The sequence below is a fragment of the Miscanthus floridulus genome, chromosome 17, assembly GCF_019320115.1.
Source record: "Miscanthus floridulus cultivar M001 chromosome 17, ASM1932011v1, whole genome shotgun sequence".
Classification (NCBI taxonomy): Eukaryota; Viridiplantae; Streptophyta; class Magnoliopsida; order Poales; family Poaceae; genus Miscanthus; species Miscanthus floridulus.
This window is the reverse complement of record NC_089596.1, coordinates 63,670,102-63,693,024: the sequence shown is the minus strand read 5'-3', so window position 1 is coordinate 63,693,024 and position 22,923 is coordinate 63,670,102. Positions and strand designations below refer to the sequence as shown.

Sequence of the window (22,923 nt, the reverse complement as noted above, 5' to 3'; positions counted from 1 at the left end):
TATGAAACAAAAATATGGAAAACCATGGATTTCAAATTCTTCTATAAAGGCATTAGAATTGAAGCCACATGGTCACGTATGGATCATTCAGAATTTTGGAATCAGTTCCCATAGACAAAAAGGCTGATGAAGATGGCATAATAGCTGCAGTTCAACAACTAATTTTCACGGTAACAAGTTACATTAAGAGTGTGCCTGAGATGTACTCACAATAATCAAGACTGATGTGAACCCTATTGAAAACCCTTCATTTATTTGCCTAAGATATCGGTCAAGCAATAAAGAGGAAGTTGCAAGCAAGCTTAGCAGTAGACCTCCTGGATGTAAGAGATTATTATTTTTTGCTTAGAAAAAAAGGCACAAAGTGCAGAAGAAGGATAAATCATAAAAAAATTTGACAATGCGGTAAACTTTCTTCAAGGACACCTACCCCAGAAACGCGTTGATGTTTGTATCTTTGTAAGGTAGTCTACTGTTGCTCTTCCAGGCTTTATCCTTGGTACCCTCGCACTCATCTTATTCAGGTAATCAGATATCTCTTTGGGTAAGTTAGCCTGGAACCAAAGTTTCGCAGATAAAATATGTGCAAATAAGCATGCATCCCAATAAACTGACTCAGTTGCTGAAAATATTAAGAACTTGAGTTCTATGACACTATAGGACTGAGGTCATTATAATTTATGCCATGTGCATTGTCCTGCAGTGTTCCATATATGCCAGTTATACTTGGTTCCACAATTACACTAGTCATACAGATAACAGGCAACCATAAGTGATTAAAAAACCTTAATCACAAGTTAATATAGTTTACAGTTTTTTTATCTGAGAAAGAAAGTATCTTAAAATTAAACATGTAAGCTAAATCTTTGTGAACCGGTGGTATTCCTTGAGCATGCTGATATTGCTTATGGAGAACTAGGGAAAATATATCTGGAAGGATGTAGCCATTAAATACAATAATACATACAGAAAGTAGAACGTCAATGGAACTAAGGGAATATTCAAATCCCAAGCAACAGTGAAATAAGAATTTGCTGTCACATGCTACTGAAATGCGAGATTAGCAAAAGCATGTAGATAGATAAGATGTAAAATTTGTAAACCACTGGTGAAGTGGAAGATATTAGAAGCAAGAAGTAATTTTGCAGACATCAGAAGTTTTTAAGTATACATGGTTATTAAGATGAGAGGAAGGGCAGGTCTGGTGCAAGCGGTAGAGTCTTACCGCCTGTGATCGGAAGGTCCCGGGTTTGAGTCGTGGTCTCCTCGCATTGCACAAGCGAGGGTAAGGCTTGCCACTGACACCCTTCCCTAAACCCCGCTGCACTGGGTACGCCCTTTATGGTTATTAAGATGCAACACGAACTTACAACAACAACAAAGCATTTAAGTCCCAAACAAGTTGGGGTATGCTAGAGTTAAAACCCAACAGAAGCAATCAAGGTTCATGCACGTCAATAGCTGTTTTCCAAACACTCCTATATAAGGCTAAGTCTTTGGATATATTTCATTCTTTCAAGTCTCCTTTTATTGCCTCTACCCAAGTCAACTTCGGTCTTCCTCTGTCTCTCTTCACGTTACTATCATGGCTTAGGATTCCACTACGCACCGGTGCCTCTGGAGGTTTCCGTTGTACATGTCCAAACCATCTCAACCGGTGTTGGACAAGCTTTTCTTCAATTGGTACTACCCCTAATCTATCATGTATATCATCGTTCCTAGGCACTACTTAACCTTCCAAACTAATATCTTCCTCCTCCCGAGTAGTAGTGCCAAAGTCACATCTCATATACTCAGTTTTAGTTCTACTGAGTCTAAAACCTTTGGACTCCAAAGTCACCCGCCATAACTTCAGTTTCTGATTCACTCATGTCTGGCTTTCATCAACTAGCACTACATCGTCCGCGAAAAGCATACACCAAGGGATGTTCCCTTGTATGTTCCTTGTGACCTCATCCATCACTAAGGCAAACAGATAAGGGCTCAAAGCTGACCTTTGATGTAGTCCTATCCTAATCGGGAAGTCATCCGTGTCTCCATCACTTGTTCGAACACTAGTCACAACATTGTTGTACATGTCCTTAATGAGCCCGACGTACTTCGTTGGGACTTTATGTTTGTCCAAAGCCCACCACACGAACTTACAATATCAAAAATATTGAAGACGAGACGAGAAAAGCATATGTCGAGTAATAAACCCAGGGACTACCACCAGTTGAAGTCTTTGGATTCAAAACTTCCCTCAAGTTTTCCCAGAAGGGTGAGGCAAAAATACTGCAGATATTCCACATTACAATGTTAGGGGAAGTGAAAAGACAGAAATGAAATACACTATGGTTTACCTGGCCATGATGCTTGGAAAAGCTAGCAAGTATGAGGTTGTAAGCAAGGGCTGCATTCCGGTCGGATTGATGTTGAAGGGGATATATGGCTCAACCTCTGTAACTGGGGTGCTTTCATTCCTACAAAAGAACGGTGAAATGGCTCAAGTATTTAATTTTATCTGAAAAAAATGCAGTACAAAGAATAAGAAACAGTTTAACATTAAATTATATATAACCAGTGAAATACTAATGTGTTCTACTGTTACCTAAAGGTCATTTGCAAATTCAAAGAAAGGCGAAACAGTAAAGTGTAAAACTATTCGTACGGATAACATATATAAAAATAAATCACAAAAGAAAAAAAAAAGAATTCTATCCTGCACCAGAAGCTAATTTAAATCCGTAGTACTGAAGTTTTATCTTCCTGCATCCTTCAGTCACCAGCACAGCCCCCATGGTGAGAATCATAAAAATTCCAGCTACTCCCAAGATGCAAGGCCAACAATAGGAAAAATTCCCTGTTTCAAAGAAAATGACAGAAACTAAAACTCCCAACGTGCACATAAAGAGGGTACAGGCCAAAGCTGAAGGTATGTCAGAGTGGTTTCAGGATAATTCCCTGAAAACTTGTTCCAGAACACTTACAAAAAGAAACAAGGCAAGACAAATGAACACCAAACGAAGTCATATTAAAAAGGCATTACAGAAAGTTGACAAGCTCAACTTCAGAGAGCTAACCTGAAAACTGAGTTATCAACTTGTGTAGTGTATCTGTGTAACCAGTCAAAATTCCAACACAAATAATCAAAGATGAACCATGTCCTGCAAATAAAAATATAGAAGAAACAATGAACAATTGAACACACAAGCTTTGTAGATTGGTGGCGCAAGACGATGAGAAAAGTTAAAAAGGAGCACAGAAAAGGAGTGGACACTCTAATTATTCTTGGCGCCTGGATTATTTGGAAACATAGAAATGCTTGTGTGTTTTAAGGGGCTTCTCCTTCGGTTAACACGATTTTGTGTGAACTTGGATGAGCACGGCTTATGGTGCATGGCTGGTGCGAAGAGACTGTAGGGGCTAGGGCTTTCTATTGCAATCTAGGGCAGTTGAGCTAGGTTGAGTCGTGTGTGTTGCTATGCGCAAGAGCTTTGAGTCTGTGTAATTGCCTCACACATATTTGGTCCCCGTATGAGTGAGGAACCTGTTGAGGACCACCCTTTCTCTTTAATACAATGTGAAAGGATCAAGATGCCCAAGAGGGGGGGGGGGTGAATTGGGCTAATTCTAAATTTTCTTGCAATAATCAAATCCTACGGATAGTCCAATTAACCCCTTGTGCCTAGAAAAGTGTTTCTATCAAACTAACGCACAACGGACTTGCAACCTATGTTCCAAACTTACTCTAGCATGGCAATTCTATGAATGTAAAGACAAGTATTGAATTGCTCAAAGTAAATACTCAAAGTAAATGCTCAAAGTAAATGGAGAGAGAGGAACGCGACGATGTTTTGCTGAGGTATCGGAGAGTCGCCACTCCCCACTAGTCCTCGTTGGAGCACCCGCGCAAGGGTGTAGCTCCCCCTTGATCCGCGCAAGGATCAAGTGCTCTCTACGGGTTGATTCTTCGACACTCCGTTGCGGCGAATCACCCAAAGCCGCTCACAACTTGAGTTGGGTCACCCACAAGCTCCGCCGGGTGATCACCAAGCTCCAAATCACCACCAAGCCGTCTAGGTGATGGCGATCACCAAGAGTAAGAAGCACGAACTCTCACTTGACCACGCGAAGCCTAATGAGAAGATGGATGCACACTTGACTACTCTTGATTCACTAACGAGGCTACTCTCTTGGATTCTCAAATCTCAATCACCTCACTAGGACCTTGCTCTTCTTGGCACTCACAAACGTGTTTCTCAGCTGTTGGAATGAGCAAAAGTGACTCCACATATGAGTGGAGCTTCTATTTATAAGGCAGCCTGAAAAATGAACCGTTATGAGCTTCTGCGGGGTGATCGGACGCTCCGGTCGTATTGACCGGACGCTCCGGTCAGTTCAACTCGCGAACTAGTAAAAATGTGTTGACTGGACGCTGGCAGGGTCCGGTCACCACTGACTGGATGTGTCCGGTCGCATTAAACCCTTACTGGAACCTTACTGGACTCGACCGGACGCTGAACCCTCAGGGTCCGGTCAGTACTGACCGGACGCGTCCGGTCGCAGATTCCCTTCTCTGGAACCTTACTGGAGTCGACCGGACGCTGCCTTTCAGCGTTCGGTCACTTGACCTCTCCAGCGTCCGGTCGTACCGAACGCAGTCTGTTGATCAAATGAACTGACCGGACCCTGCGGCCAGCGTCCGGTCGCACCGGGGCCAACGTCCGATCAGCATTTGACCCTCCATTCACTTCCAACTCTCGATCATATGTGAATGAAGTTTGCTCCAAAGGATCTTAGGCATTTATAGGAGCTACCTAGAGCTAGTTTTAACAAGTGTGCACCACACCTAACTCACTAGACTCACCTAGGTCAAGCTACCCGTCCATACCCCCCTTAATAGTACGACCAAAGGAAAAACAAAGTCCTAAACTATAAGTGTCACTCCAACTCCAATCGACACTTAGAACTAGTCATCCTTAACCTTGTCATCCATCCTTTGAAAACCGAAACGATTTCTATCGTAGGGGCATGACAACCTTGATTGCCCAATTGATCTCCATTACCATGACCTAACTTAATTGCATCTGCAAAACACACGTTAGTCATAGTAATCTTGTATTGTCATTAATCACCGAAACCCAACTAGGAGCCTAGATGCTTTCAATCTCCCCCTTTTTGGTGATTGGTGACAATACCACCTCGAGTATGTAAAAGAGTGAGGTTTTTGACGGGCTTGGTTCATATAAGCTTTTGTCGATAAGAACAAAAGTGTTAGTCAAGCTTATATGACCCAAGCCAACACAATGTACTCAAAGGATATGAATTAAGCAAGAGTACACGTAATAAAGCTCATTTGCATCGGAGTATAAAAGCGGAAGCAAAGGCAAATGAGCATAACGCAAGTGATATGACATATAAATAATGTAAAGTAGAGAGCACACATGTCATATATCACAATCACGTAGATAGCACTATCACATAGATATAATAATATGCATGAAAGTAACACACGAATGCATAAAAATAATAGTGTATCACACAGATAGAACTCCAAATGTATATAATAAGCTAATACTAGATAACTAGCTCCCCCTAAACGACGCTCCCCCTGAGTCTACATACTCGAACCCTCTCCCCCTTTGGCGTCAAACACCAAAACCTAAGGGTCGGTCTGCGGGGCTGCAGCGGATGAGCCAGACGCTGAGGTACGAGGAGCAAGCTGAAACTGGACGCCATCATCATCTAACCCTGAGCTCTGAACTGACTGACCCTCTGTGGCTAGCAATGTCTCTGAAGCGGTCTAGGTCTGAGCTGGGGCAGGTGCTGCCTGTGATGCTGCTGGGATGTCTGTCGTAGGATCTGACGAGGCGACAGACGAGGGGAGCCTCTGATTAGTCACAACGACTGGGGCTGCTGTAGAAGGATCGGTAGTATGCATATGAGGCGGTGTAGGCATGCTGGTCAACTCACTGAAGGATGCTCCAAGACTCCTGGAGACTAACGTGTCAGGCACGAATAGCGAGGGTGACTGCTCCGGTGAGAAGCCCGTGTGATATGGAGTGAACTGCGGGGCTACCACTAGTGAGGACAACCACTGGGATACCTGAACTGTAGGTGAAGCAAACTGAGCTAGAGGCTGTCCCTGACTCTAAAGCCCACTGGGCTGTATAGCTGGAGTCGTCGAAGTGGTGGCAGGCTGAGCAAGCTGGGGCGAAGGCTGTGGCAGTGGGGCCCCAAGTGTTGTTACTACATGCTACATAAATCCCATAAGCTGCTGCTGCATGAGTAACTGCTGCTGATGCATCTGCTGCTGCTGCTGCTGGAGGAGCTACTGCTGCCGCTAGAACTCGTCCTGACGAGCCTGAAACTGTGCGAAGTTGGTAGCGGTCTCCTGTGCCTATCGTGTCTGATCCTGCTACATCTGCTCAAGAATAGCAATCAATGCGGGGTCTATCTACGGTGCAGGTGGAGCTGAGCTGGAACTGCCGGCCTCTGCATCGTGTCTGCGTGGAGGCATCTAAGGAATCGGCTGACAGTCATCATCCGAACTGTCATTGGACTCGGTCATCTCCTGCTGTGCCTCAAGCTACTCCTCCTCAGTAGTGGCTATGCCTTTGATGATCTCGTCCTGCTGAGCTACTAACTCTAGAACATCTGGACGACGACTGGGCCGAGCGGGTGCCTATGGTGTGCTGTGCCGGATCCTCTATGCCATGTTATATGCTGGAAACTCTGTGGTGGCACCTCTGTACTCGGCAACCATCTCTGGGGTCCGAACCTGCACAAACTGAAGCATCAGGAAAGTGATCCAATGTGCATACAGAAGCTGCCTACGACCCTTGAAGCCCTCAGTTATAGTATCCTCCATCTCTGATAGAAGGAGGTCCCAAATGTCGAACACGATCTGCTGCATCAGGGCATTAAGAAGCCAGAGCTGTAAGCGAGTCAGATCCTCTCTGTATCCCAACCTGGGAAGTAGTGTCCTCCTGATAATAGCCTCTAGTACTCGAGCTATAGGAGTCAGGTCACTGGGGTTCCTCCTCGACCCCTCACCAAAGGGCTCCTTGAAGCAATGGCGCATAAGATCAGTAGGGGGCACCAACCCTCCATGAGGATGCCTAGGAGGCTCCTGCTGTCCATAACATACCTCATGCAATTTGACAGGCTGATCCTGTAACCTCAGTATCTCCCGGGCCCTGAAACTCATCACCCTATAGTCTCTGCCGTTGAATGCAAAGTGTATGAAGTTGTGATGCGGATCAACATAGAGTGAATCATAAAACTGCCGAACCTAAGATGGTACATATACTCCTGTCCGGCCAATCAGATCTATGAGCCCCGACAAATATGACAAGTAGGGGCGGATGTGCTCTCCAGCTGCTGCCACAATAGACTCTATACTACAGACTCTCTAAGATCTGAACACTGCCCTACTATTGAGATAAGCATTATAGAAATTCTCCTGGAGCGGTGTATAGAAGCCCTCTGCTGCTCTCTCATCCCTCCTCGGAGGGAACCACACGTCAAACTCAACAAACCTCAACTGGTGAACCTGTCTGGCTATGGCGGCCCTCAAGTCAAGGTGTACCACTGGAGGCGGACCCTGTGGTCTGGGCGGTGGGCGTGAACCCCTGCGCTGTGTAGCTGGCCTCGGTGGAACTGTAGCACTGGTACGACCAGAGCGGCGTAGCTGGGGTGCTAGCTCGGTCTCCTTGGCCTACTAGCCCTCCTGAGTCTCCTGAGCTGGCTAAGGCTCTGCTGGTGGGGGCTGCTGCTGTGGCTCCTGCTAGGACTCCCCCTGATGCTAAGGCTCCTCAATAGCCAGACGACGTCCTGCCATCATGACAGTCCTAGGTGGACTACCATGAAGTCGCTCAATCTCCCTTAGTCTGCCCTGAGCATCGGGTGCCAGATGATCTGCTATGACAACTCCACTACGGGCACCTCCTCTCTCGGCACGCTCTACGGCCTCAGCGACTACTGCTGCTCTCACTGTCTCTGCGTCGGGGTACTTGCGCTTCTTTGAAGTCACCTGCTTTGTTGTCTTACCTTTTGATCCTACAGGCTGGCGAGGCGGGGGCCTCCGATCGTCATCTCCTGGACCACCACCAACAATCTTCGTGCGAGCCATCTGATCTGACAAGAGGATGAACTACCGCTGATGAAGATCAACTGTTAAACTGACACTCCCAAGGCTTGGCCTCGATCCTTACTCATGAGCTTGGCTCCAAGTTGACTACCAACTGCCACAAGAACCTCAACGGCACCGACTCACTACACGATGGAATAGATGGATATACAAATAAATACAATATATCTAATATATGCGAAAGCCCTAGAAAGCAAGCAATGTAGGTATGAAATTGAGACGATAGGCTTTCTACCTGACGAACCGGCGATCCAAGAGAAGAAGAGACGTGTCATGCGGGGGAACCTCGGAACCAACTAGGGTTAGGGTAGACGAAAGCCCTGAATGATTTGAAACCAGTGCATTGCAATTTGATCTAGGTCACAAGCAAATCAAAATTGGAACAACGGTCTGGCCTTACCAACGAGGAGGTAGGGCTAGGGCACTGGAAATTGCCTTGAGTGGCGCTCGGTGCCTAGGAGCCGACGGTGGCACATGCAGGCGACAACGGCGTGGCGAGGTGCTCGGCAGCGGGCTCGGCTGTGGTGGCGCGGTGGCTTGGGCGCGGGAGGCGCGCTGTGGCTTGGGCGCGGGAGGCGCATGGTGGCTAGGGCGCACGGTGAGGCGCAGTGGCGGGTGAGGTGCTCGGCGGTGTGGGCAAGGGAGCTACTGCGGCGAGCTTGCGGTGGCACGCGGTCGCTGGAGGCACGGAGGAGCTGTGGCGGCGCTAGCTAGGGCTCGGCAAGATACGGGGCAAAAAGGTACGGCGATGATTAAATAGGTCCCCCAACGCAACAGATAAGAAAACGGAAGAAGAGTCGTGAAGCCGCGTGAGATCCACTGACCGGACGCTCCGGTGGTAGCGACCGGACGTTACCACCCAGCGTCCGGTCGATTCCAGAGAGGTCCAATTCCTCTGGAATCGTTACCGGATGCGTCCGGTGGTCCATGACCGGACGCAGGCAGGGTCCGGTCAGTATAGCCTGTTCCTTCTTCAAATGATCAGACGCTAGATCCCTTCCTGACCGGACGCACAAACGCAGCGTCCGGTCACTCCTTCAGTAGCAGTTCACCTCCTGTGAACTGACCGGACGCTGGACAGCGGTGTCCGGTGCACCTTTTCTAGCAAATCTTCAAAGTTTCTTCGCGCTGCCTATTCCCAATCAAGTCCCAACTTTGAATAAGATCCAAATAAACACTAATTGGGACTGATGTGAGTGACCTCTCTCAAACCCTCATATTTTTCAAAATATTTTGCCTTAGGCTATAATTCTTTTTAAGAAAATAGGCAATAAGAGGGCAAATGGAACAAAACGACAAAACAACATCCATGCATATGGAATACTTTGGAAGTAAATCTAGTTGCTTGTCAAGTTTGATCCAAGGTTAAGCTTCTTCACACGCTTTCCGATGGTTATCTTAATCATGTTAGACAAGCCCTATATGCATTGCAAAAAATTAAACATGTTGTATATTACAATGAATGCAAGGGACAATACAAGCTCAATTTTTAGTGAAGTTGCTAAAGTCAAGTACATTGAGCTCATTCCGCAATCTACAAAATGTAGCCTCATCTAGCGGTTTAGTGAAGATATCCGCTAATTGATCTTCGGTTCTTACACCTTCTAGTGATATATCATTTTTAGCAACATGATCTCTTAGAAAGTGATGGCGGATATCTATGTGCTTGGTGCGAGAGTGTTGAACCGGATTATTTGCAAGTTTTACTGCACTTTCATTGTCGCACAAAAGAGGTACTTTTTCTAGAACTACACCATAGTCTAGCAAAGTTTGTTTCATGTATAAAATTTGTGCACAACAAGCACCCGCGGCAATGTATTCCGCTTCGGCGGTGGACAAAGCCACACTATTTTGTTTCTTGGAGGACCAAGACACAAGTGATCTACCAAGCAAATGGCACCCTCTGGATGTGCTTTTTCTATCAACTTTGCATCCGGCATAATCTGAATCGGAATAGCTAATTAATTCAAATATAGCTCCTTTGGGATACCAAAGGCCAATGCTTGGTGTGTGCTTAAGATACCTAAGGATTCTTTTTATGGCAATTAAATGTGTTTCCTTAGGACTAGCTTGAAATCTAGCACACATACACATACTAAACATGATGTCGGGCCTAGATGCGGTTAAATATAAGCTACCAATCATAGAGCGGTAGAGAGTTTGATCAACCGTGTTACCTCCCTCATCTAGGTCGAGATGTCCATTTGTTGGCATTGGTGTCTTGATTGGCTTACATTCATCCATCTTGAATCTCTTGAGAAGATCATTTATATATTTCTCTTGAGAGATGAAAATCCCTTCTCTCATTTGCTTGACTTGAAAACCAAGAAAGAATATAAGCTCTCGAATCATTGACATCTCGAACTCCTTCGACATCAATTCACCAAATTCTTTGCATGAGTCTTCATTTGATGATCCAAAGATGATATCATCAACATATACTTGACAAATGAAGATATGCCCATCAAGCTTCTTGATGAATAGTGTGGTGTCGACCTTCCCAATGGTGAAGCCCTTCTTAATGAGGAAGTCCCGAAGGCGCTCATACCAAGCTCTTGGGGCTTGCTTAAGCCCATATAGTGCCTTGGACAACCTATAAACATGATTAGGATATCTAGGGTCTTCAAACCCGGGAGGTTGATCAATATAGACTAGTTCATTAATAAAGCCATTTAAAAATGCACTTTTCACATCCATTTGATATAGTTTTATTTTATGATATGATGCATACACAAGTAGGATACGGATGGCTTCTAATCTTGCAACTGGTGTAAAGGTCTCTCCAAAATCCAAACCTTCAACTTGAGAGAACCCCTTTGCAACTAGTCTTGCCTTGTTCCTCACAACAACACCTTGATCATCTTGCTTGTTGCGGAACACCCACTTTGTTCCAATGACTCTTGCACCTTTTGGTCGCTCTTCAAGAGTCCAAACTTCATTGTGAGTGAAGTTGTTCAACTCTTCATGCATGGCATTGATCCAATCCGGATCTTTAAGAGCTTCTTCTACCTTGGTGGGCTCATAGCAAGAGACAAAAGAGTGATGAGCAATAAATGAAGTAAGTTTTTGAGATCGAGTCATTACTCCCTTTGATGGACTCCCTATGATGAGATCTTGTGGATGATCTTGTAGGAGAGGTGTATTTCTTCTATTGACCACTTGGGGAGGAGGTTGTGGAGCATCAACATCTTGTGCTTGTACCACCATTTGCTCAACCAAGTCAGTGGCATGATTAAATACTCTATATGCTTTGGACTTCGATGAGTAACCAATAAGAAAGCCAATATCACAACGTCTTTGGAACTTCCCTAGGTTTTGCCGCTTCTTGTAGATGTAGCATTTGCAACCAAACACTCTAAAGAAGGAGACGTCCGGCTTCTTCCCATTGAGCAACTCATAAGGTGTCTTGCCAAGAAACTTTTGAAGGAATAGGCGGTTGGATGCATAGAATGCGGTGTTGATTGCTTCCGCCCATAGAGCTTCGGGGGTATTGTACTCATCTAGCATTGTCCTTGCAAGAGTGATCAAGGTCCGGTTCTTCCTCTCAACTACATCATTTTGTTGAGGAGTATAAGTTGCGGAGACTTTATGCTTGATCCCAACTTCATCACAATAGGCTTCAATGTTTGTGTTGTCAAATTCTTTGCCATTGTCACTTCTTATCTTCTTGAGCTTCACTTCAAATTCATTTTGAGCTCTCTTGGCAAACTTCTTGAAACAAGATGCAACTTCGGATTTGTCATGAAGGAAGAATACCCATGTATACCTTGAATAATCATCCACAATCACAAGACAATAGAGATTCCTTCCCAAACTCTTGTATGTTGTTGGTCCAAATAAATCCATGTGTAGGAGTTCTAGCACTCTTGTGGTTGACATGAAAGCTTTGGTTGGATGAGTATTTGCAACTTGCTTGCCGGCTTGACATGCACTACAAAGCTTGTCCTTCTCAAACTTCACATCCTTCAATCCTCTCACCAAATTATTCTTCATAAGCTTCTTGAGTGAGCTCATCCCAACATGAGCAAGTCTTCTATGCCATAGCCACCCAAGTGTTGTTTTGGTGAATAGGCAAGTCTTCAAATTTGCATCTTCGGAGGTGAAGTCCACTAGATATAAGTTGTTGTATCTAAATCCATTGAATATCACTTGATTGTCATCTACCTTGGATACAACAACCTCCTTCTCTGTGAACAAGCATTGGAAGCCAAGATCACACAATTGCCCAACGGATAGCAAGTTAAAGCTCAATGAAGCAACATATAGCACATTGGAGATAGAATGGTCATTTGATATTGCCACTTTGCCTAATCCTTTAACCTTGCCCTTTGAGTTATCTCCAAATGTTATTTTCTCTTGTCCATCTACCTCTTTATCTAGTGAGGTGAACATACGAGGATCACCGGTCATATGTTGAGTGCAACCACTATCAATAACCCAATGACTTTCATCGGTCTTGTAGTTCACCTACACACAAGAGATTCAAGCTTTAGGAATCCAAACTTGTTGAGGGCCCTTCACCTTCTCAACAAGTGACTTAGCCACCTAAATCTTCTTAGGCCTATTCTTGTTAGGGGGACCTAAGAACATGACTTTCATCTTTTCACTAGAGTCCTTTCTAAGCATGTAGTGAGCATTGAAGGCAAAGGGTCTAGCATGCTTGGGCAAGGGTTGTGGCAGTGGAGTTTGACACTCATGAGCAAAGTGGCCTTCTTGTCCACACTCAAAATATCTCTTTGGCTTTGGCTTTGGCTTTGATTGTTGTTGTTGAACTTGAGCCTTCTTTTTCTTTATACTTGCCACATATCCAATGCCACTTCTATCCATCTTCATGACGATGTTCATGAGTAGCTCACTTTAGAGGTGCTTGCCTCTTGCAAACTTGCTCAATCCAATCTTGAGATGCTCTTTCTTCAACTTGAGCTTCTTATTTTCTTCCTTAAGAGCATCATCTTTCTTCTCTTCCTTGAGCTTCTTGTTTTCTTCTTTGAGCTTCTCATTCTCAAGAATCAACTCTTTGTCATGATCAAGAGTTTCTAGCACAATGGTGTTGTGGCTTTTCATTTCTTCAAGATCTTTCATGAGCTTCTCATTTGTGTTCTTGAGCTTGACATATTCATCATAGTCATTGCACTCAACCACTTGCTTGCCTTTGCCACTAGATCCTTGCTCAATGCTTTCATCAATCAAATCATCACATGATGTAGCTATATCAATCTTAACAACATGGTTAGTAGCATCATGTGGCTCATTTGGTAGAAATTCTTGAGCAATGACAAGAGTATCATGATTGATCTTAAGAGTTGTATACTTATCTTTTAGTTTGTTGTGACTAGTGATGAGCTCATTGTGCACCCACTCAAGTTTATCATGTTTATCTTTAAGCTCTTTCTTAGAAGATTTGAGCTCCTTGAGTTTGGATGATATAGCATCATTAGTTTCTCTAAGCTCATCATTAGCCTTTTCCAATGTATCGCACTTAGCTAAGAGTGAATCATTTTTAGCATCAAGCTTTTCATTTGTAGCTCTACTCTTTCTAATGATCTTAGTGTATTTTCTTAGTATTTTGACAAGATCATCATATGTAGATGAATCATCATCATCGCTATTGCTATCATCATCACTAGCATGCTCATCATCACTACTATCATCATTCTTAGTTACCTTGCGTTCACCCTTGGCCATAAGGCATAGGTGTGTAGACGATGATGGCGATGGTGGCGGTGAAGATGCAAGATCAATAGCAATGGCGGCCACCTTCTCATTGTCACTATCATCATCGGATGATCCACTTGATGAATCAATGTCCGTAAGCCAATCACCGACAATGTAGGCCTTTCCACTCTTCTTCTTCTTGTAGAAGTCCCTCTTTTTGCCATCTCTCTTCTTGTATGGCTTGTTCTTCTTCTTCTCATCTTCATCTTCATTACTTAAGTCATCTTTCTTGCCCTTGTTCTTATTCTTGAACTTGTCTTTCTTGGGCTTTGTGCATTGATGAGCTAGATGGCCAAGTTCGCCACAATTGTAGCAATCCATCTTGGAGATTGGCTTTCTTCTTGAGCTAGTGAAGAACTTCTTCCTCTTGCTGTCAAACTTGATGCCACTCTTGTTTAGCTTCTTTAGCATCTTGGTGGTCTTCTTCACCATGAGAGCAAGACTTTCTTCATCATCTTCTTCATCACTTGAGCTCTCATACTCAAGTCTTGCTTTGCCCTTATCTTGGCTAGCTTTGAATGCTAAGTCCTTCTCTTTCTTCTTTGTAGAGGATGAGCCATCTTGTGGCGTGATGTGCATGTACATCTCATGAGCATTGATCTTTCCCAAGATTTGTGTCGGTGTAGCGGCAGAAAGATCACCTTGATGTAGCACGGTCACAATGTGCCCATATTTGTCAATGGGGAGGACACTCAAGATCTTTCTCACAACGTCGGATGGTGACATTTGAGTAAGTCCAAGCCCATTGACTTCCTCTACAAGAACATTTAAACGAGAATACATCTCATTAGCACTTTCTTTGGGAAGCATTTCAAATGAATTTAGCTTTTTAATCACAAGATGATAGCGTTCCTCACGCTCACTCTTGGTTCCCTCATGGAGTGCACAAACGTTCGACCATAGTGCATGGGCGTCTTTGTGGTTCCTTACACGGTTGAACACATCTTTGCAAAGGCCTCTAAAGATGGTGTTGCGAGCCTTTGCATTCCATTTTTCATAATTAACCTCATCGCCTTGTAGGTTAGTAGCATCCCGAGGTTTTGGGAAGCCTTGTGAGGCGGCTCTAAGAATACCAACGTCAAGAGCTTCTAAGTACGCCTCCATGCAGATTTTCCAATATGGAAAGTCATCTCCCTCAAAGATAGGAGGAGGTCCATCCCCGTGAGACATCTTGCTCTAAGCGGTTAAGCTTAAAAACGTGAGCACGAGGCTCCGATACCAATTGAAAGGATCAAGATGCCCAAGAGGGGGGTGAATTGGGCTAATTCTAAATTTTCTTGCAATAATCAAATCCTACGGATAGCCCAATTAACCTCTTGAGCCTAGAAAAGTGTTTCTATCAAACTAACGCACAACGGACTTGCAACCTATGTTCCAAACTTATTCTAGCATGGCAATTCTATGAATGTAAAGACAAGTATTGAATTGCTCAAAGTAAATACTCAAAGTAAATGCTCAAAGTAAATGGAGAGAGAGGAACGCGGCGATGTTTTACCGAGGTATCGAAGAGTCGCCACTCCCCACTAGTCCTCGTTGGAGCACCCGCACAAGGGTGTAGCTCCCCCTTGATCTGCGCAAGGATCAAGTGCTCTCTACGGGTTGATTCTTCGATACTCCGTCATGGCGAATCACCCAAAGCCGCTCACAACTTGAGTTGGGTCACCCACAAGCTCCGTCGGGTGATCACCAAGCTCCCAATCACCACCAAGCCGTCTAGGTGAAGGCGATCACCAAGAGTAACAAGCACGAACTCTCACTTGACCACACGAAGCCTAATGAGAAGATGGATGCACACTTGACTACTCTTGATTCACTAATGATGCTACTCTCTTGGATTCTCAAATCTCAATCACCTCACTAGGACCTTGCTCTTCTTGGCACTCACAAACGTGTTTCTCAGCTGTTGGAATGAGCAAAAGTGACTCCACACACGAGTGGAGCTTCTATTTATAAGGCAGCCTGAAAAACGAACCGTTATGAGCTTCTGCGGGGTGACCGGACGCTCCGGTCATATTGACCGGACGCTCTGGTTAGTTCAACCCGCGAACCAGTAAAAATGTGTTGACCGGACGCTGGCAGGGTCCGGTCACCACTGACCGAACGTGTCCGGTCGCATTAAACCCTTACTGGACTCGATCGGACGCTGAACCCTCAGGGTCCGGTCAGTACTGACCGGACATGTCTGGTCGCAGATTCCCTTCTCTAGAACCTTACTGGAGTCGATCGGACGCTGCCTTTCAGCGTCTGGTCACTTGACCTCTCCAGCGTCCGGTCGCACCGAACGCAGTCTGTTGATCAAATGAACTGACCGGACCCTGCGGCCAGCGTTCGGTCGCACCGGGGCCTGTGTCTGGTCAGTATTTGACCCTCCATTCACTTCCAACTCTCGATCATATGTGAATGAAGTTTGCTCCAAAGGATCTTAGGCATTCATAGGAGCTACCTAGAGCTAGTTTTAACAAGTGTGCACCACACCTAACTCACTAGACTCACCTAGGTCAAGCTACCCGTCCATACCCCCCTTAATAGTACGGCCAAAGGAAAAACAAAGTCCTAAACTACTCTAAGTGTCACTCCAACTCCAATCGACACTTAGAACTAGTCATCCTTAACCTTGTCGTCCATCCTTTGAAAACCAAAACGATTTCTATCGTAGGGGCATGACAACCTTGATTGCCCAATTGATCTCCATTACCATGACCTAACTTAATTGCATCTACAAAACACATGTTAGTCATAGTAATCTTGTATTGTCATTAATCACCGAAACCCAACTAGGGGCCTAGATGCTTTCACAATGAAACGCAGCTCTCCTGTGTTTTCAAAAAAAATGCTAACCAAGACAGACACATTGATAATAACATTATCATATGTTTTCATGTTGAACTCGTCAATCAAGCCAATGACTCCTAACTCAAATACATGCCTTGTTTTTTCTTAAGAGCCCAGTACCAGCAGATGAAGTAGTTGGAACAGAAAGACCAGACACCAAAAAGAACAGGCAGTTAATTATTTATTTACTTTAGCCTTTCAGGAATGAGAAGCTCCCAATACATTAAAACATCCATGAGCTCTTCCACAATATAGATCTGCAAATAAAATTGCCCTCCCCACGCACGCACACACACACACAAAAGATATTTCTTATAATTTTAGTTTATTTGGTATCAAGACAAATATAGCATATCAAGGTTCTTCTAAACAATTAATTATGCACAGCATCAATATATGACATAACGTGTGTATTAGTCCATACAAGACACAGGACATTCAGAACATGGACAGGTTATAATAAATTACAAATACGCATGAGGTAAAGTATTACCAAATCCAGATTCTGTTATGGTGTCACAAATCCATGTCATTGACATTGCACCAAGAACAAGCAAAAGACTTGTTATAATTATATGCTTAACCCTGTAACAAAAGAATAAAAAAATAGAGCTGTAAACATACTAAATGAGTATTTATATCTCCTACTATTCAAACAAATTAGGATTAATAAAAACTTTGGTCCTCGAATTACTTATTGCCCTTACAGCTGATAATGCATCAGCATGAAAAACAAAGGAACAAAACAATGAGCTGATGGTGGTGCCTGCCAGCATGCTTGTGGGGAAGGAGTACTTTGAAGAAAATAATTTGCACCAAAAGGTAGTTTACCTGTAACTTGCAGCATATACTGAATACTGCAGGGAATAGCATGACACAGTAAAAGCAGCCACAGTTGCAAAACACAAAGAAAGCCACCATCTACACACAAAAGAAAGGATTCAAACTAGATGAAATGGTATGTAAAAGTCCAAATAATTTCCAGGGAAAAAAACGGTCTCACTGTTCAAGATAGACAACTAAACACACACATATAGCCTTTTATTTTCTCATGTCCGTCTAATCCTTCCTTGCGGAGCTTTTCAAGTGTTGGAAGAACATGACAGAGAACCTAAAACAGATACCTTTTGTTATGTTTTTTTTTCAATAAAAAGAGACCAGCCTGGTGCAAACAGTAGTCTTACTGCCTGTGACCGGAAGGTCCTGGGTTCGAGTCGTGGTCTCCTCGCATTGCACAGGCGAGGGTAAAGCTTGCCACTGACACTCTTCTCCAGACCCCGCACAGAGCGGGAGCTCTCTGCACTGGGTACGCCCTTTAAAAAGAGACCAGTTATTGTAACAACAGTATCAAAATAACAAGATGCATTTTTATGAAAAATCAAGTGCCATAAAAAGAGGCTTAAACTTGTGGCGTTCCAACTAGGTCCATGAAAGGGAATATATTGATTGGTAAACTTACATGAGTAGATCCAAACTGATCTTTATTCTGCGCAATGTAACTTGTGCTTATTAGGCAAGGCAAAAGTGTGAAACATATAGCAACATTTGGGGCCTAAAGTGTTAAGTTCTTGAAACTTGAGCTCATATACCTAAATAGATAAATGTTAAAGGATGCATGGTACAATTTTCTTAAGGATTTACGTGTGAACAATTTCCAAGCCTGAAATAGCAATTTACCAACTCTGAATGTTGTGTGGGGGAAAAAACTTCTCTACCAAAATTCTGGGCTTCTGGCCTATGCTAAGGGAAACATGCACTTTGGCAGAGTACGTGCATGTTTAAGGATTCACTCATCTGTAGAGCCAACAGTGGAAACCAAGGTCATGGAATCGGATATAGTAGTAAGAATAGGGCAAGTACATTGGTACGTTAGCAGTCTCAGAGGTCGTCTCATGCAGTGCCACATAGAACTATTTTGTGATGAGGAGAGAGGGAGGTGAGAGAAAGAGGTCTTTATTTCGTGAAGCAGCTGTCTCATGAGCAAAAATTTAGAACTATGAGACAACTCTTTCACCATTGGACGAGTTGATGTCATGCAACTCACGAACAATGTATGTGATGTCCTTCTTGGGAGTACCAAAAGAGATTCTCAAAAAGTTAGATTTTATAGATCTTTTTTTTCACAAGGGGACAACCATAAGAAAATAATAAAGAGTTATAGACTGACAAAATGGGGAGTTTTATGCCTACCAAAGGAACAAGGTGGCTTAGGAATCATAGACCTTGTGACTCAAAATGCTTGCTTGCTAAGCAAGTATTCTTTATATTAATCAATGAAGATGGGGTTTGGCAATAACTTCTTAGAAAGAAATATTTGAAAAACAAAACTATAGAGGAAACACATTGGAAACCAGGAGATTCACACTTTTGGTAAGGCCTTATGAAATTCAAAGATCGTTACCTAGACTTATATTCTTTTAAACTACATAATGGGGCCCTTGTTAGGTTCTGGGAGGACAAATTGTTTGAAAACTTGGCTCTCAATGAACAATACCCATCTATACAATATTGCTAGGAAAAAATGTATTACAGTTGCTTAGATTTTTAGTTCTAGACCACTTAATTTTACTTTCCGCAGAGCACTAGTTGGTGACAAGCTAGCCAAGTGGAATGAATTGGTCTCAAGAATAGCATTTGTGCAACTTGATTGCTAACAAGATTCAATTAAGTGGAACCTCAACAACCAGGGATATTTCTCAGTTCAATAAATGTACAAATACTTAGTGAACCAACTTGCAATGCCTCTATAAAGCAGTATGGAGGTTGAAGTTACCCGTTAAAATTAAGATCTTCATTTGGTTGTTTCTGTAATTTTAACTAAAGATAACCTTGTAAAGCGCAATTGGAGAGCTGATGAGAGTTGTTGCTTTTGCAACAAAAAAGAAACTATTCAACATCTTTTTTTTCAATGGCCACGTAGCACACATTGTTTGGTGCTTTTGGTTTACGCCCACCAAGAAACCCTATTCATTTTTTGTTCCTTGGCTTCAGCAATTAGATCACAACTTGTGCTCTCAAGTTTGTGTGGGAACAAGCACAATCATTTGGTCTATTTGGTTCTGCTGAATGACTTGGTTTTTGACAAAAAGATACTATCATCTTATTTACAGGTTGTTTTTAGGGCTACTCATCGGATACGTTTCTAGTCCATCTTTCTAGGAAAAAAATGACCGACCAGTGGCCTAGTCATATTCTGGAGACAACGGCAATGGAGATCTTCACCAAACATGGTGGCGATCTTCAAATAGGCTTACTGCTTATATTGCTGTCATTTTTTACATCATAGTTATGAGTTTTTTTAAGAGCCTGCTTTTATAAGCCAGAGCCTAAATTTGCAATAATTTTTTGTTGAGTGCAGATCAGAATAAAACTTCCTTTTTTCTAAAAAAAATGCAACTCACAAACTTTCCTTTGTTCATTGCAAAAATTAAGAATTAACTAAAAAATATGCAAGAATTTGTCACTGGCAAATATAAGCACATCACGGACCAAAGGATAAGAATTACCAAACCTGCATGACAATAGATGCTGAAATTTGATGCTGATCCCCAGCTGGAAAAACGAAAGCTTCAATTCTGAGGAGAAATCGCCTAGGTCAACTGCACAAACGAAGGTAGAACTACAGGCTATTTTCTTGAGGCTTTTACATGTATTCCATTAAAAAAGTTTGTAATTACACACAAGCCATTAAAAAAATTGACCGCACACGAGTGCCATCGTTCTGAACTTCTTTGCTCTCCAAGCCATTCTGTCGGTGTTCTGTTTGTTTTTCACCGTTTAGGAGTCCTGACAAATGGGTTCGGTCAGTCAAAATGTCCATAATACCCCCTCATCTCTACCCTCTCTCTCTCAAACTCGATCTCTCTTCTCGTGTGTGCGGCCGGGGCGGAGCTCGCCCGCGCGCGCCCGTGGCGACCAGGGCGGAGCTCTCCCGCGCCCGCGCTCGTGGTGTCCGGGGCTAGGCTAGGCGGTAGCGCAGAGCAGCGGCACCGAGGCGGTCACCTTGAGGATGGTCGTGGCTAGAGCGGCCACCATCAGCAGCACCGCCATCTCCTTCTTCTTGGCCACGGCGGCACAGCGCGGCAGGCATGCCCACGGCCATGAGCATGAGCGCTGATGGAGGGGATGGTGGCCACGAGCTCGAGTGCAAGCTCCGTCGAGCGGGGCTCTACCGGCCGCAAGCGCGAGGGGAAGCCGGGTGTCGGTGCAGAAAGTGACCAACTAGTAAATATTTGTAGTTTTGTTGTACGTTGTGATTAGAGGTGGCCTAGCACTCAATGACATAGGATCTATACTAGTTCAGGCAACGTGCCCTACGTCCAGTCGAGGTCGGTCGGCGACTTTATTCCTGAGCCCAGGTGCTCGAAGTTTGTAGTGGGGTTACAAACAAGAGGGAGAAAGATGGGGTGTACAAGAGGTCCGGTCGGCTCCGACCGGAAGGGCCAAGAGTGACAGGAACTTTGCTACCAGCTAGGTATTCGAGCGTGTGCATGAGGGATTGTGAGCTATCGATCTAGTGAGTCTGAACTTGAAGAAGTCGACCTCCCCCCGTTGGAGGGAGTGCATCCCCTTTTATAGATGAAGGGGATGGCTTTACAGGTGAGAGGGAGAGAGTACGGATGTTTCTAAGCCTTATTGCCCACGCTGATGAAGACTGGATGACGGTAGGCGCCCCTAACATTATTGATGTTGCTGTAGAATGTCGGATGTGTATGGGAGGTCATGCTATCTTCTTCAGGAAGGATGGACGTCGGTACCTACAAATACTATTTGATGCCTAGTGGCATGTGAGGAGCCGTGCTATGTTCACCCGGTACAGCAAATCCTAGTGCCCATACCGCGATCGATGTTCAGAGACACGCGGGGGGCTTACCATATGGGAGTTTTAGCGGCCCCTACAATACTATAGGGGGAGATGGTGGCTGTAGAGTATTGTTTTGCGCAGGGTATGGTCCCTGGTACAGTGGTTTTGACTTGTGAGCCTTGCCTTGCCTTTCCCCACACGTCTTCTGGTTCGTACCGAACGGGGCGCCCCCGGTTGGATAGCTCCAGTCAGCTCTGAGTGCACCGGTCAGAGAAGAGCGATGAGCAGGGTTCCCATGAGCCCCGGTTGTGGGGTCAGAGTCGCGGGGTCGGAGTAGGAAGCAACGTTTTTGGCTTGGCCTTCCGATTGGAGAGACCGCTTGGAGGCGACTGGTGCCTAAAGCGAGTGCTTCGGTCGGAGAGGTGGGCCAAAGAAGTTGACAAGCGGGCGCTTGTTCTTTTGGGTAGACCTTCCGGTCAGTGACCGGATTGCCCTTCCGGCCTGTTGTGTTTTAGACTCTTGGGCCGGCTGAAAGGTCCTTGTTTGGTTTTGGTAATTGAGTGACAACTTAGGTGGACTAATTGTGTTTATGTGAGATACACAGGTGATTAGTCCACAGGTACATATGTATGAGCAACATATGCCATGAAGGTGAAAATGGCTTGGAGATGTTGCAAAGCTCACACATGTGATGATGAAGGAGCTCATTGCACATGTGACATGACATTGAGTCATGTGATCAAGGTGGAGAAGATTAAGACAAGACTTGGCTTGATGGACCGGTTGCAAGCGTGAAGGGCAAGTCAGAGGCTTTGGAGCAATGGACCATATGGCGGTGAAGCTTGAGCAAGACTTAGCGCCGATGGACGAAGGCAATGGTGAAAAGCAAGTGAATCAAGATCAATGAACCAATATGATCACGTGATGATATGAAGTGGATCATATCGTTGTTGATCGTGTTGGTGCATGTGTTGCATCGACATTGGAGGAGATGGAATGGAATGCGCAAGACAAAGGTATAACCTAGGGCATTTCATTTCACTGGACATAGGTGTGTAGAGAAGTTGATGACCGGGTTTAGGATAGATGGCCGTACTATCAAGAGGAGCAAACTTGTTTGCATATCGGTCATCTATGTGCCACTCGAGTGATCTAACTTTGCATCGTCACTAGGATTGAGTGGTGTGATAAGTTGAGTGGCTAACATCCTTTGGGAAATGATTGTGAAAAGCTAACACACATACACATGGTGGTGTTGGCACATTTACAAAGGAGATGAAGTTGGAGTTGATGTGGATCAACTCGGTGATGAAACGGAGGCGAGAAGGGTTAGAAACTCCACCGGCGGAGTGTCCGCCCGTAGAGTGTGGACAGTCCGACGGTGCCACCGGCGCCCTATAGAAAAGACAGGGTCCCACAGTGTGGACCGGACTCTGGT

The 22,923-nt window shown here is 44.4% G+C and overlaps 1 pseudogene; it reads right to left on the bottom strand.

The window, feature by feature from the left end:
- Positions 1-22,923, bottom strand: part of LOC136515709 (preprotein translocase subunit SCY2, chloroplastic-like) — a 28,122-nt pseudogene that overhangs the window by 1,934 nt on the left and 3,265 nt on the right.